The sequence below is a fragment of the Ranitomeya imitator genome, chromosome 6, assembly GCF_032444005.1.
Source record: "Ranitomeya imitator isolate aRanImi1 chromosome 6, aRanImi1.pri, whole genome shotgun sequence".
Lineage (NCBI taxonomy): Eukaryota > Metazoa > Chordata > Amphibia > Anura > Dendrobatidae > Ranitomeya > Ranitomeya imitator.
In genome coordinates this window covers 364,363,230-364,375,757 of record NC_091287.1, presented here as the reverse complement: position 1 = coordinate 364,375,757, position 12,528 = coordinate 364,363,230, and positions in this window count along the sequence as shown.

Below are 12,528 nucleotides of genomic sequence, written 5' to 3'. Positions count from 1 at the left end.
AATAATTTTACATTATATGAAACCAATTAAACCATGATGGTGAAATGGCATTTCTTAGTTTTACACAGTTCCGGTCTTACACATTTCCTTTTTCTTCCCAGTTTTATTCTGGTGAATGTTTTCTTATATTTAGGCCATGACAGATTTCCAATGAGAAGGAACAGCTGCAGCACAAATAGCCCATAATTAATGGTGACAGGTTATTGTCACTGGCAATACTTTCGTAGTATAGTCAAATGAAAACTTTATGTCTCATGAATTTTTCATCAATTCAGCACTGTAAGATAGTATAAGTGATGCTTTTGAGCTTAATGAGATCCTTTAGCACATGCTGTAAGATACGGCTAAAACACAGCTTTCTCAATTTACTCAACAGAAATAGTGCAGTGACTCATATCTATGATATACACATGTATATTTTACAGATAACAATATATGCATATCTATCTATCTCTCTCTCTCTATCTATCTATCTGTAAATGTACACATAGAAACACATATTTATGCATATATACAGTGAAGAAAATAAGTATTTGATACACTGCTGATTTTGCAAGTTTTCCCATCTACAAAGAATGGAGAAGTCTGTGATTTTTATTGTAGGTCCTTTTTAACTGTGAGAGACAGAATTTTACTGCATGAAATAAGTATTCGTTCACCTACCAACCAGCAAGAATTTAGGATTTCACAGACCTATTAGTTTTTCTTTAAGAAGCCCTCCTACTCTGCACTCATTACCTATATTAACTGTACCTGTTTTACCTCATTACCTGTATAAAAAACACTTGTCCACCCACTCAATCAATCATATTTCAACCTTTCCACAATGGCCAAGACCAAAGGGCTGTCTAAGAACACCAGGGACAAGGCGTCGATGGGCTACAGGGCAATAGGCAAGCAGCTTGGTGAGAAGGCAACAACTGTTGGCCCAATTATTAGAAAATGGAAGAAATGCACAATTATTAGAAAATCGAAGAAACACAAGATAACTGTGAATCTTCCTTGGTCTGGGGCTCAATGCAAAATCTCACCTTGTGGGGTATGGATGATTCTTGGAAAGGTTAGAAATCAGCCCAAAACTAGATGGCAGACCCTTGCTAATGACCTGAATAAAGTTGGGCCCACAGTCTCAAACATTACAATTAGTAACATGCTATGCCATCATAGATTGAAATCCGTTTAAAGTTCACCAATGACCATTTGGATGATCCAAAGGAGGCGTGAGAAAAAGGTCATGTGGTCAGATGAGCCCAAAATAGAACTTTTTTGTATAAACTTCTGTCGATGTGTTTGCAGAAAGATTAAGGATGAGTACAACCCCAAGAACACTGTCCCAACCATGAAGCATGGTGGGGGGAAATATAATACTTTGGGTGTGTTTTTCTGCAAAGGGAATAGAACAACTATACTGTATTTAAGGGAGGATGGATAGGGGTGTGTATTGCAAGATTTTGGCCAACAACATCCTTCCCTCTGCAAAAGCATTGAAGATGGTTCGTGGCTGGGTCTTCCAGCATGATAATGACCTGAAACACAAAGCAAGGGCAACTAAACAGTGGTTCCATAGGAAGTATTTCAAGGTCCTGGAGTGGCATAGCCAGTCTCCAGACCTGAGCCCAATAGAAAATTTTTGGAGGGAGCTGAAACTCAATATTTAACCACACATCGGTGCCACTGCGATCCATGGAGTGCCAATGGGATGGCATGATAGCCATGGGTTCACTGAAGATCCTTGTTCCTGTTATGATGGTATTCTTATGAAAGCCAGACTATGACTGGGATTTTTAGGAGACCATGAATTTTTGCTATACCTATCAATACTATGGTATTTCTGTGTGTAAAACAAGCAATTAGACAATAGCAAGTTTAAGTTCCCTAAGGGTATGTTTCCATGTTCAGGAAACACTGCGTTTTTGATGCTGTGTTGAGCCGCAGCATCAAAAACGCAGCGTCCAGATGATACAGCATAGTGGAGGGGATTTCATGAAATCCCGTCTCCACTATGCATTAAAAGACGCATGCGGCATACCCGCGAAAACGCACATGCAGCGCATCCTTACAATGCTGAAACAACGCAAGGACAGCGCAGGTGACCTGCCAGTGACCTCAGGTGCCGATTTGGTCAGGATTTTACCTGCATAAAATCCTGACCAAATCCTGATGCAATCCTGAACGTGGACACATACCCTTAGAAGAATCAGCCTTTTCCCCATTAACCCTCCGTCACATACAATATTCGGACTAACGAGTTCACATACAATGTGCCTGTCAGGCGCCTGCTGGAAAAATACCTATAATATCTAATGTTTGCAATTTCAGTGCTCTAAAAGTGATCAGTGACCTTCATAGGGATGTAATAAAAGAGACTACGCATAATCAGTTGCAAAAAAAACATTTACTTAACATAAAACTAATAACTATGAAATACAAACTTTTCAAAACTCCCGCCAAATAGTCCCCAGTTCGACTCTCTCAAAAAAATGTACAAAGAAAATTTTTGAACACAAACTTACTTTTAAGGTACCTTAAGTACTATTAAAAACATATTCAATCAGAAGTAGATGCTGAGGTTTCCCCAGAAAAGTCACACTTGCAGAGCAAATAGCAAGAATTACACACCATTTTTGCATGTGTCAGGCAAATTGCTTTATGACATTTGAGACATTTATAATTTGAAAGCCTTCTGGTTCCGCTTTCCGTTTGGCAGGTGGTGCATCTCCTTCTTTTGTGAGGTGGTGCAGATGGTGACTTTTCACCATCATCTTCTGGGCGGAACCTTTTGAGCTGAACTTGAAGGCGAGAGGGGATACCGATTGTTTTCACGCTTCTCCTGCGTAGCTCTCCAAGTACTAGTTCATGGGCCAATTTTTTCAGATACAATCGTCTACGGAGTGGTTCAAGCTTGTTTTCAAGATAAATTACTTGTGAATTTATACCACCCAAATTCAACATAGCAAAAAATATGACCATTGGCCAGCGTTTGATGTTTCTGCTGATGTTGAAAGTGGAGAACATCTGATCTGCTGTATCCACACCCCCTTTGGTGGCATTGTAAAATGTAATTATCTCCGGTTTTTTTTCTGCCCCAGTCCCAGGATCGATGGCAGCATCATCATGAAGTGTTGATAGAAGAAGTACGATTTTTTTGGCATGTGGTACGTAGGAAACTAAAGCCTTTCCATTATGGAATGCAAACATACTGCTGTACTGTTGTCTCTCTATCACACTTACAAACTGTGGCGGCAATTCCCTTTTGTTTTTTCTTACAGTTCCCACATATGACAGCTTCTGAATTTTCAGATAATCAATCAGATCACAACTTGTAAACCAATTGTCAGCTGTAATATTGCGACCCGATCCAAATAAGGGTTCAGCCAGTCTTTTTACAACATCAATGGGTTTGTTGCTCACACAGTAAGGACCTTCTGGTTGTTTTCCTGCATAAACTTCCAGGTTGTAAGTGTAGGTCTTACTGGCATCAACAAGGGCATAAATTTTTATTCCATATTTGTTTGGCTTTGATGGAATATATTGACGAAAGGCACATCTACCACGAAAACAAGGGAGCATTTCGTCAATAGTGAGATTCTCTACGGGGTAATAACTTTGTTTACAGTTTACAACAAATCTTTGAAATATATCACGAATTGGAGCAAGTCGGTCATGTGTTTTGCGTTCGGTTCGGGTAGTTCTGTCGTCAAACCGAAGGCAACGAATTAGAATCTTGAATCTGTTTATGGACATAACAAGGCTAAATTTTTCAACTCAATCCCCATCTTTACCCCAAAGTTCCTCCAAACTTTGTCTATTTGCCCTATAAGCTCCTGCAAGGTACAGTAATCCAAAAAAAGCACGCAGTTCTATTTCATCTGTGGGCTTGATGGTTCTGTTGCAGATGTACTTGTCCTTTATAATGTCTATATATTGGTTGGTATATGTGACAATAGAGTCCAGAATGTCATCTGTAAATATGCTGTTCCAGCATTCAACTGCAGTTTTTGCATTACGTGCAGTTCCTATTACTGCAGGAAGGTGAGTAATAATGTTTAAAGGTTCCCTACGTTTTTTCTGGAATGGCTTCTTGTTCCATTTAGTATTTTTATCTTTTCCAATATAATATGATCCAACTTCTTCATCCTCACCACTGTCACCATCTTGCTCTGTTTCAGAATCCAGGACACATTCTTCCACCTCATCATGAGAATCAATCTCACTTTCCTCTCCTAAATCCTCATTCAGTGTGAGGTCTCTATCATCTAACAGCATGTTTGTTACTTCCTCAACATCAAGTTGTTTGGATAAATTGTACATTTTCCTCTCCATTTCAGCAGATAATCTGAAGCAAGAGAAGGAATATGTTAGGGAACTACTGTATATGCCTGAGCAGCACACTTTCTTTTATAAAATCTCCCTTATTTCTATGAAATATCCTCACATTTTGTGCTATACATTCATAAAACAAGCTAAATAAACTATTGTGATGAATAAAAACATAAAATACCAACCTGAGAGATCTGTGCAGCTATATCCTCTCCCCTGAAGCTCTGAAATCCAACTGTGATATCAGGTTTCACAGACCTTCAAGAGACAGGAGACTACCTGGAGGGAGGGGGTTTCCTCACAATCTGGTGAGGAAGGAGAAATGAAAGTAAAAGAGAAGCGCCTGTCAGATCAGTTGTATGTGACGGAGGGTTAAAAATAAATAAATAATAATACAAAATACACATATGTAGCACTGCTTCATACTCATAAGTTCTATTTAAAAAAAAAATTAATTAATCTGCTTGGTAAGCACGGTAATGAGGGAAAAAATCCAAGTGCCAGAATTGTGTGTTTTGGCTGCGACAACACTGTATAAAAATGCAACAAGAAGCTGACCCGAGTGTGAGATGTGATGATACAGCCCTGATCTGCCGGGCTAAACTCCTACATGATTACTAAGTGCTGGAAGATCAGAACACTGATAACATACTCCTCAGCTGCTGCAAAAAGTAATAATACACACCTCAGCATCTGCAGAACCTCGTAATGCAAACCTCAGCTGCTACAGATCATCATCATACACACATCAGCTGCTGCCAAACCTCCTAATATACAGCTCAGCTGCTGAAGAATCTGATAATATACCTCATCTGCTGCAATACCTCATACTACATACCACAGCTGCTGCAAAGTATCATAATACACTTCAGCTGCTGCAGAACATCATAATACACACCTCAGCTAATGCAGAACTTTACAATACATACGAAAACTACTGCAGAACTTCATAATATACTTCAGCTGCGGCAATACCTCATACTTAGTGTTGAGCATTCCGATACTGCAAGTATCGGGTATCGGCTGATATTTGCTGTATCGGAATTCCGATACCGAGTTCCGATATTTTTGTGATATCGGGAATCGGAAGTTCCCAGTCATCTTTGGCGTGTGCGGTGCGTAGGGTTACCAGGGTCTGGAGGAGAGGAAACTCTCCTTCAGGCCCTGGGATCCATATTCATGTAAAAAATAAAGAATAAAAAATATGGATATACTTACCCCTCCGACGAACCCTGGCTGTCACCGCTGCAAGCGTCCGCCTCCGTTCCTGAGAATGCAGTGAGTGAAGGACCTTCGATGATGTCGCGGTCACGTGAGCGGTCAGGTGACCGGTCACCTGACCACGAGGTAATCGAGGTAATACACACCTTGGGCACTGCACAACCTCATAATACACACCTCAGCTACTGCAGAATATCATAATACACACCTCAGCTGCTGCAGAACATCATGCTACACACCTCAGTCACTGCAGAACGTCATAATACACACCTCAGTTGCTGTAGAACCTCATAATACATCTCAGCTGCTGCATATTTTTACATTATTACAACACATACACTTTGTGACTGCAAACTTATGAATTCCACCCAACGCATGAACTGTGCTCTGCGAGGATTCACCGGGTAGTGAATCAGGACCGGTGGGTATGAATGCGTTATACATACTGCTGGCTAGAGCCCATCCAGTGAGCGCTGCCATCCAGTGGCCATGGCCAGCTAGCAAGCATGGCCTTGCTCTGTGCAAGTGTATGGAGCGAGGCCATGTCCATTAGTCAAGTTCTGTTCGGGAGTATGTATAACACATACATACCCTCCGGTCCCAGCTGAGAAACTGCCAAATCCGCACACACACAGATTGACTGCAGACTTATTGTTTTAGAATGGACAACCCCTTTAACATACCATATATGAAACTTTTCACTATGCCAAGATTTGTATTATTGCGTACATTTTTTTTTATAGCAGTTTAAATTCTAATGCACAATTTAATGGGATTTAAGCAAAATTAATTTTATTCTTATTTTTTTTTACATTCAGCCTCATTTCAGCAAAAAAAAAAATACCGCAGCTGAATGATTTACATCTGTTAGCCAGCATAAGTACATGTGGGGGTTGCCTGGAAGGTTCTTGAGAACTTTGAATACTGCACCAACCTCGTGAGTGGTGGTCAGGCTATTATTAGCATAACCATACTGCTGTTGTGTCTCTTGAAACAATCACTGCATAATTTCAAAGAGGAAGCTTTGAATGCCCAGCATATTGGTGTGGAGCCAGATTTCACAATGGGTGATGCTACCCAGCCCAGCCAATATTCTGAGGTAAAGTCAAATAAATAAGGCAGCACACTGCGGCGCTAAAACATGCAAACATGAAACATGAAAATTGAACTAAATTACTGCACTAGAAATATGAAAAAATGAGAGCGTTTAGTGCATAAATTGGCCAATTCATGTGTACCTGGTAGCCACATTAGGGCATCTCTCGTATACCAGGTCCTACACTTTCGTTTCCTCGCTGAGAACAAACGTCTTCATCTGAATGGGTACCTGTGAAACCTCTTCTGAGACTAAATTTCTCTCTCTCTTTGGAGGGGTAATGGACCTGCTGCAATTAAAACACCTGTGGCTAAGAGGCGGAGTGCTCAGTCAGAAGGCTAGTGAATACAAATTTCAAAAAACTGACCGTCACATCCAAACATAGACCAAGTGTGAACAGGTGCTGAACCTAGAGTCACCAACTCATATACAGTCAAATAAATAAGGCAGCACACTGCGGAAAGTGTAGGACCTGGTATACGAGAGATGCCCTAATGTGGCTACCAGGTACACATGAATTGGCCAATTTATGCACTATACACTCTCATTTTTTCATATTTCTAGTGCAGTAATGCAGTTCAATTCTCATGTTTCATGTTTGCATGTTTTAGCGCCGCAGTGGGCTGCCTTATTTATTTGACTGCATATGAGTTGGTGACTCTAGGTTCAGCACCTGTTCAGACTTAGTCTATGTTTGGATGTGACAGTCAGTTTTTTTAAATTTGTTTTCACTAGCCTTCTGACTGAGCACTCCACCTCATAGCCACAGGTGTTTTAATCGCAGCAGGTCTATTACCCCTCCACAGAGAGAGAGAAAAATTTAGCCTCAGAAGAGGTTTCACAGGTACCCATTCAGATGAAGACATTTGTTCTCAGAGAGGAAAGGAAAGTGTAGGACCTGGTATACGAGAGATTATTATTATTATACATTTTTATAGCGCCATTTATTCCATGGCGCTTTACATGTGAATACGGGGCAAATATAGACAAATATATTAAACATGAGCAGATAACAAGTCACACGGGTACATAAGGAGGGAGGACCCTGCCCACGAGGGCTCACAGTCTGCAGGGGATGGGTGATGAAACACTAGGAGAGGGTAGGGCAGGTTGTGCGGCAGTTCAGTAACTTCAGGATCACTGCAGGCTGTAGGCTTGTCAGAAGAGGTGAGTCTTCAGGTTCTTTTTGAAGGTTTCTATGGTAGGTCAGAGTCTGATGTGTTGAGGTAGAAAGTTCCAGAGTATGGGGGAAGTCTTGGATGCGGTTGTGGGAAGAAGAGATGAGAGGGGAGTAGAGAAGGAGGTCTTGAGAGGATCGAAGGTTGTGTGTAGGTAGGTACCAGGAGACCATGTCACAGATGTATGGAGGAGACAGGTTGTGGATGGCTTTGTATGTCAGTGTGAGGGTTTTGAACTGGAGTCTCTGGGTGATAGGAAGTCAGTGAAGGGCTTGACATAGGGGAGAGGCTGGGGAATAGCTGGGAGACAGGTAGATTAGTCGGGATAGCAGAGTGTAGGATGGATTGGAGTGGTGCCAGAGTGCTAGAGGGGAGTCCAGAGAGTAGGAGGTTGCAGTAGTCGAGGCGGGAGATGATAAGGGCATGCACTAGCGTTTTTGCGGTGTTGCGGTGAAGGAAAGCATGGATCCGCGAAATATTTTTGAGTTTGAGATGGCAGGAGGAGGCAAGGGCTTGGATATGTTGCTTGAAAGAGAGAGCAGAGTCGAGGATCACCCCGAGGCACCGGGCGTGTGGGACTGGGGAAAGTGAGCAGCCATTGACATTGGCATAGGTCTGGTGGAGGGGTAGAGTGAGATGGGGGAAAGATGATGAATTCTGTTTTGTCCATGTTCAATTGTAGAAAGCGAGCAGAAGGCTGAAATAGCAGACAGACAGTGCGGGATTTTGGTAAGTAAGGAGGTGAACACTTAGCCCGACCTCTCCTTTTGGCCTGTGGGATTTGAACCAAGGAACCCAGCACTTGAAGTCTGCAGTGCTAACCACTGAGAAACCGTACTGTCCATGATTACTACAAAATTCATCAGTCAGTACCTTAGGCCACGTTCACACATTTAGTATTTAGTCAGTATTTTACATGAGTATTTGCAAGCCAAAATCTGGAGTGGAACAATCACAGGAAAAATAGAATAGAAACATGTGTACCACTTCTACAATTTTCATACAGTCTTGATTTAGGCTTACAAATATTGATGTCAAATACTGAACGTGTGAACGTGATACTATGATGACAAATGTATTGTCTGCTTTCTTATATTCTATGTTGGATTGGTGCTGTCATTTTTCAACCTCTTTTTATTGACATATTTATATTTAATGCACTTTGACATATCCCTGGCCTAGACAATGTAGAAAATTCACAAAAAGCAGATTATTTTCACCAAGACAAATCTGGAAATAAATTGAAAATAATTTGAGGTATCAACAATAATACAAAATATGAGATCTATTGAATATTTGTATGAATTATTTTCTGCACTTTATTTTATAACCATTACTAAATGATATGATGATTACTAAATGATATTACTAAATGATAATCAATTAAAATGTTTGTTTTTCTAATTTACACTTTTGCTTACGATTTTATAATGTATTTTTGTCTGTGTAAACATTTTAGCGATGTGTCTGAATTAATAAACAGCCGTGGTTCATACTTAAGCTATCAGAATGGAGGTGCTAGGAATGCTGTCAAGGAATGGCTGAGATTCAAGGAAGCTACATACAAGCTGTAGAATAATGCTGAGCACTGAGAATGACTGACTGGTGATGATAAGATAAAGCAATTCAGCAAGGATATGCCATTTGTCGCCAGTCTTCTCTTCATGGAAATGGTTGTGTGGGGGTTGATTTCAAAGACAAATGACTAATACTGTTATGTTGTTTCACGTCAAGTGACATAAGGAAAAACCATAGTCATACATAAAATAACAGAAATAATGAGGGAAATCATGAAGATCTATCTATAAGAACAAGACTCAAAGAAAAATCTGCTCTTGCAGTTATTTTGCTGAATAAGGCAATTAAAAAGTGGAAATCAGGGAAGCAGAATATGATGTTACTGGAAATAAAATGTGAATTTATACTAATTAATGACAATCACAACTTAGTATCGGGAGACAGTCTACTATCAATGTTAGCTTCTCAAAACAGATGTTCTTCAGTATTTTTAACAAAACCAAATGAGCAATTTTAGTACATAGTTCAGCTTTCCCACTAGTCATCAAGGTGGTCACAAAAAATGTTAAAAGATACATAATAATAAATCATCAGCAAAAACATCACAGGATTTTTCAGCACAAAGTTACATGTTTTCCTAAAAAAGAGTATCTAGCTTAAGCCCTTTGTGACAGAGCTGATTTTGGCCTTAATCGCCAAGCCAAATATTTAAAATCTGAAGCGCCCACTATTTTTTTTCTATGAAGAAGAGGCGGAGGGCTGGAGGATGGAGCAGGAGAGCCTCGGGGATGGTAGAGATACCGGGGGAGGGCTTGGGGAAATCATTTCTATATCGTCTGACATGTATATCATGTCAGAAGGTCAGAAGAAGGAGATATTATTTTAATCGTGAGCACAGTTTTTTTTCACATGTTCGCCATTATTCATTGAATCATGTTCTCCAGGGACTCAGTTATCCCCGGTAGCTGAAACGCCAGAGATTTTTGGACTCTGGGGGGCGCCATAACCCTTTATTCCCGATTGCTGTTTCAAAACTTGTCCTAGACCCACACCTGTTTTTACGCTGTTCTTCATCTCTCCAGTTTTTTAAGCTGGCCTTAGATTTTTGAGGTGCTTCCTGCTGACCATGAGATCAGTTACTTACCTTATGTGGTCAATGATGTGTGTTTCTTCCACAGGTGACCACATGAGGTCACACACTTTCCTCAGCACCAGAAAGAAGTAACTAAAAATGTTCAATGAAGACTAGGAAGCTGTGGTGGCAGCAGGAAAAGGAAAGGGGCATCCTAGAGCATTAAAGAATATTGTTTTTCATGATTTTAATCCTTATCAAATTTTCTTGAGAACATAGCAAAATTGAGGCTTTGTGGATGCCATTTTGATGGATTCAATTCTAATCCAATCCTACCATTCTGTATGAATCCTTAACTATTTTACATTATATAGTTTAATTTTTTTATTTCTACTAGTCAATTTAGTTTTTAAATCTCATTTACTTACAGTCGATTTTCTAGTCCACAGCACATCTTTATAGAAATACGTAAAAATACACTGTGCAAAACAAAAACAGTATGGTTCTGCTTTCATCTGGTGTCTGAAGGAGAGCCTTCTCATGATAGAAGACCATATGTTATACAACATATTGTACAGGCAGATAGCAGTATAATTGATGTAGAACAGGCAGTTTAAGTACCAGCAGACACGTAGAACAATACACATGGTGTAGGCAGATAACAACATTGTACATGTAGTAAGGGTGGATAGCAGTGGAGAACATTTAGTGCAGATATATGAATAGAACAAGTAGTATTGGTAACGCTACAGTACATATTGTACAGCTAGTAAAAAAGCATCACAGTACATATAGTACAACAGTATTCACAGCACAGGTGGCGAACAATACAATACTAAAATACTAAAATCACAATGTTATATCATGACAGAACAGGTAGTATGGTGGAACACAGATTCTTAAATGTAGTTTATGCAAGTAATCATTCATTTCATGTATCACTCAAAGTAAAATATATGTTGCACAGAAAGGGAGCAGTACAATACATATGGTACAAAGATAAATACAGAACAAACTGTATATAACAGATTGAGGGTACTTCAGTACATATGGTACAGGTAGAGAACTATTTAGCAATTGTAGATTTATACATTAAAGTACATGTACAGTAGTATTATACTGTACCACAAAATTATACAGCTAGGCAGCCAATTATCATCCACTTTAACAATGCAGTACTTGTTTATTGGCATTACTTACCTTACCACCAGTGTGAAGTGCTGATTTCCAGAGTCAATGGCATGTTACACATATTGGTAAAGACTGCTTAGTTGTAAATTGAATGTGATTTTAAAGGGAATTTGTCCAATGATTAGTGTTGAGCATTCCGATACTGCAAATATCGGGTATCGATACCAGCAAAGTTGGATCAAAGTCCAAATTCTCTCTCTTGTAGACACAATCCAGCCAAGAGAAAACAAAATAAAATATAACTTTTAGTCATATTTTTTTTTTAAAAAACTACCTAAAGAAAAAGGGTGACCAAGTGCACATTAAAATCTCACTTATCAACTATAATGTCCATCCGGACAAACATATTATAGGGATAGGAGTATCTCTTAAACACAAGAGTCCCTACAAGTTATTATATATAACCAATTCTGATTGGATTAGATGCCCAATCATAAATTTATAGACCGTGAGTTTTTCACAATAGTCCCGACATCATACACGATGTTCTTAATTCACACGATTTAAACACAGTCTCTATGCGGACTCATTAGCTTGGCTGCCTGTGTTGTTCACTACACAAATAACAGAAAAAAATGGAGAGATCTCACCCATCAGCAATACAGGCACCGATCGTCACCTCTCTGTTTCCAGGCAGCCAGGCTCCGTAAAGGGAGTGGATCAATTCTTGACCTTTTAAGCCCTGTAGAGGCTAGTATGGCCCTGATCCCACAAACTCCCGCCCTTACAAGGGCAGTCCACATCTGACCCTTATATAAAATAGCCCTATTTGTCCCTGTGCCTCCCGACGCGTTTTGTCTTTATTGCGACTTTTCAGGGGACCTCTACACTTCAATAGGGTACATACCTCATTCATGGAGGACTAGGGTTCTGTCCTGGTAATACTCGGGCTTTCAATGGTCCATTCAATGGTCCCGGTAACTACCTCTTGA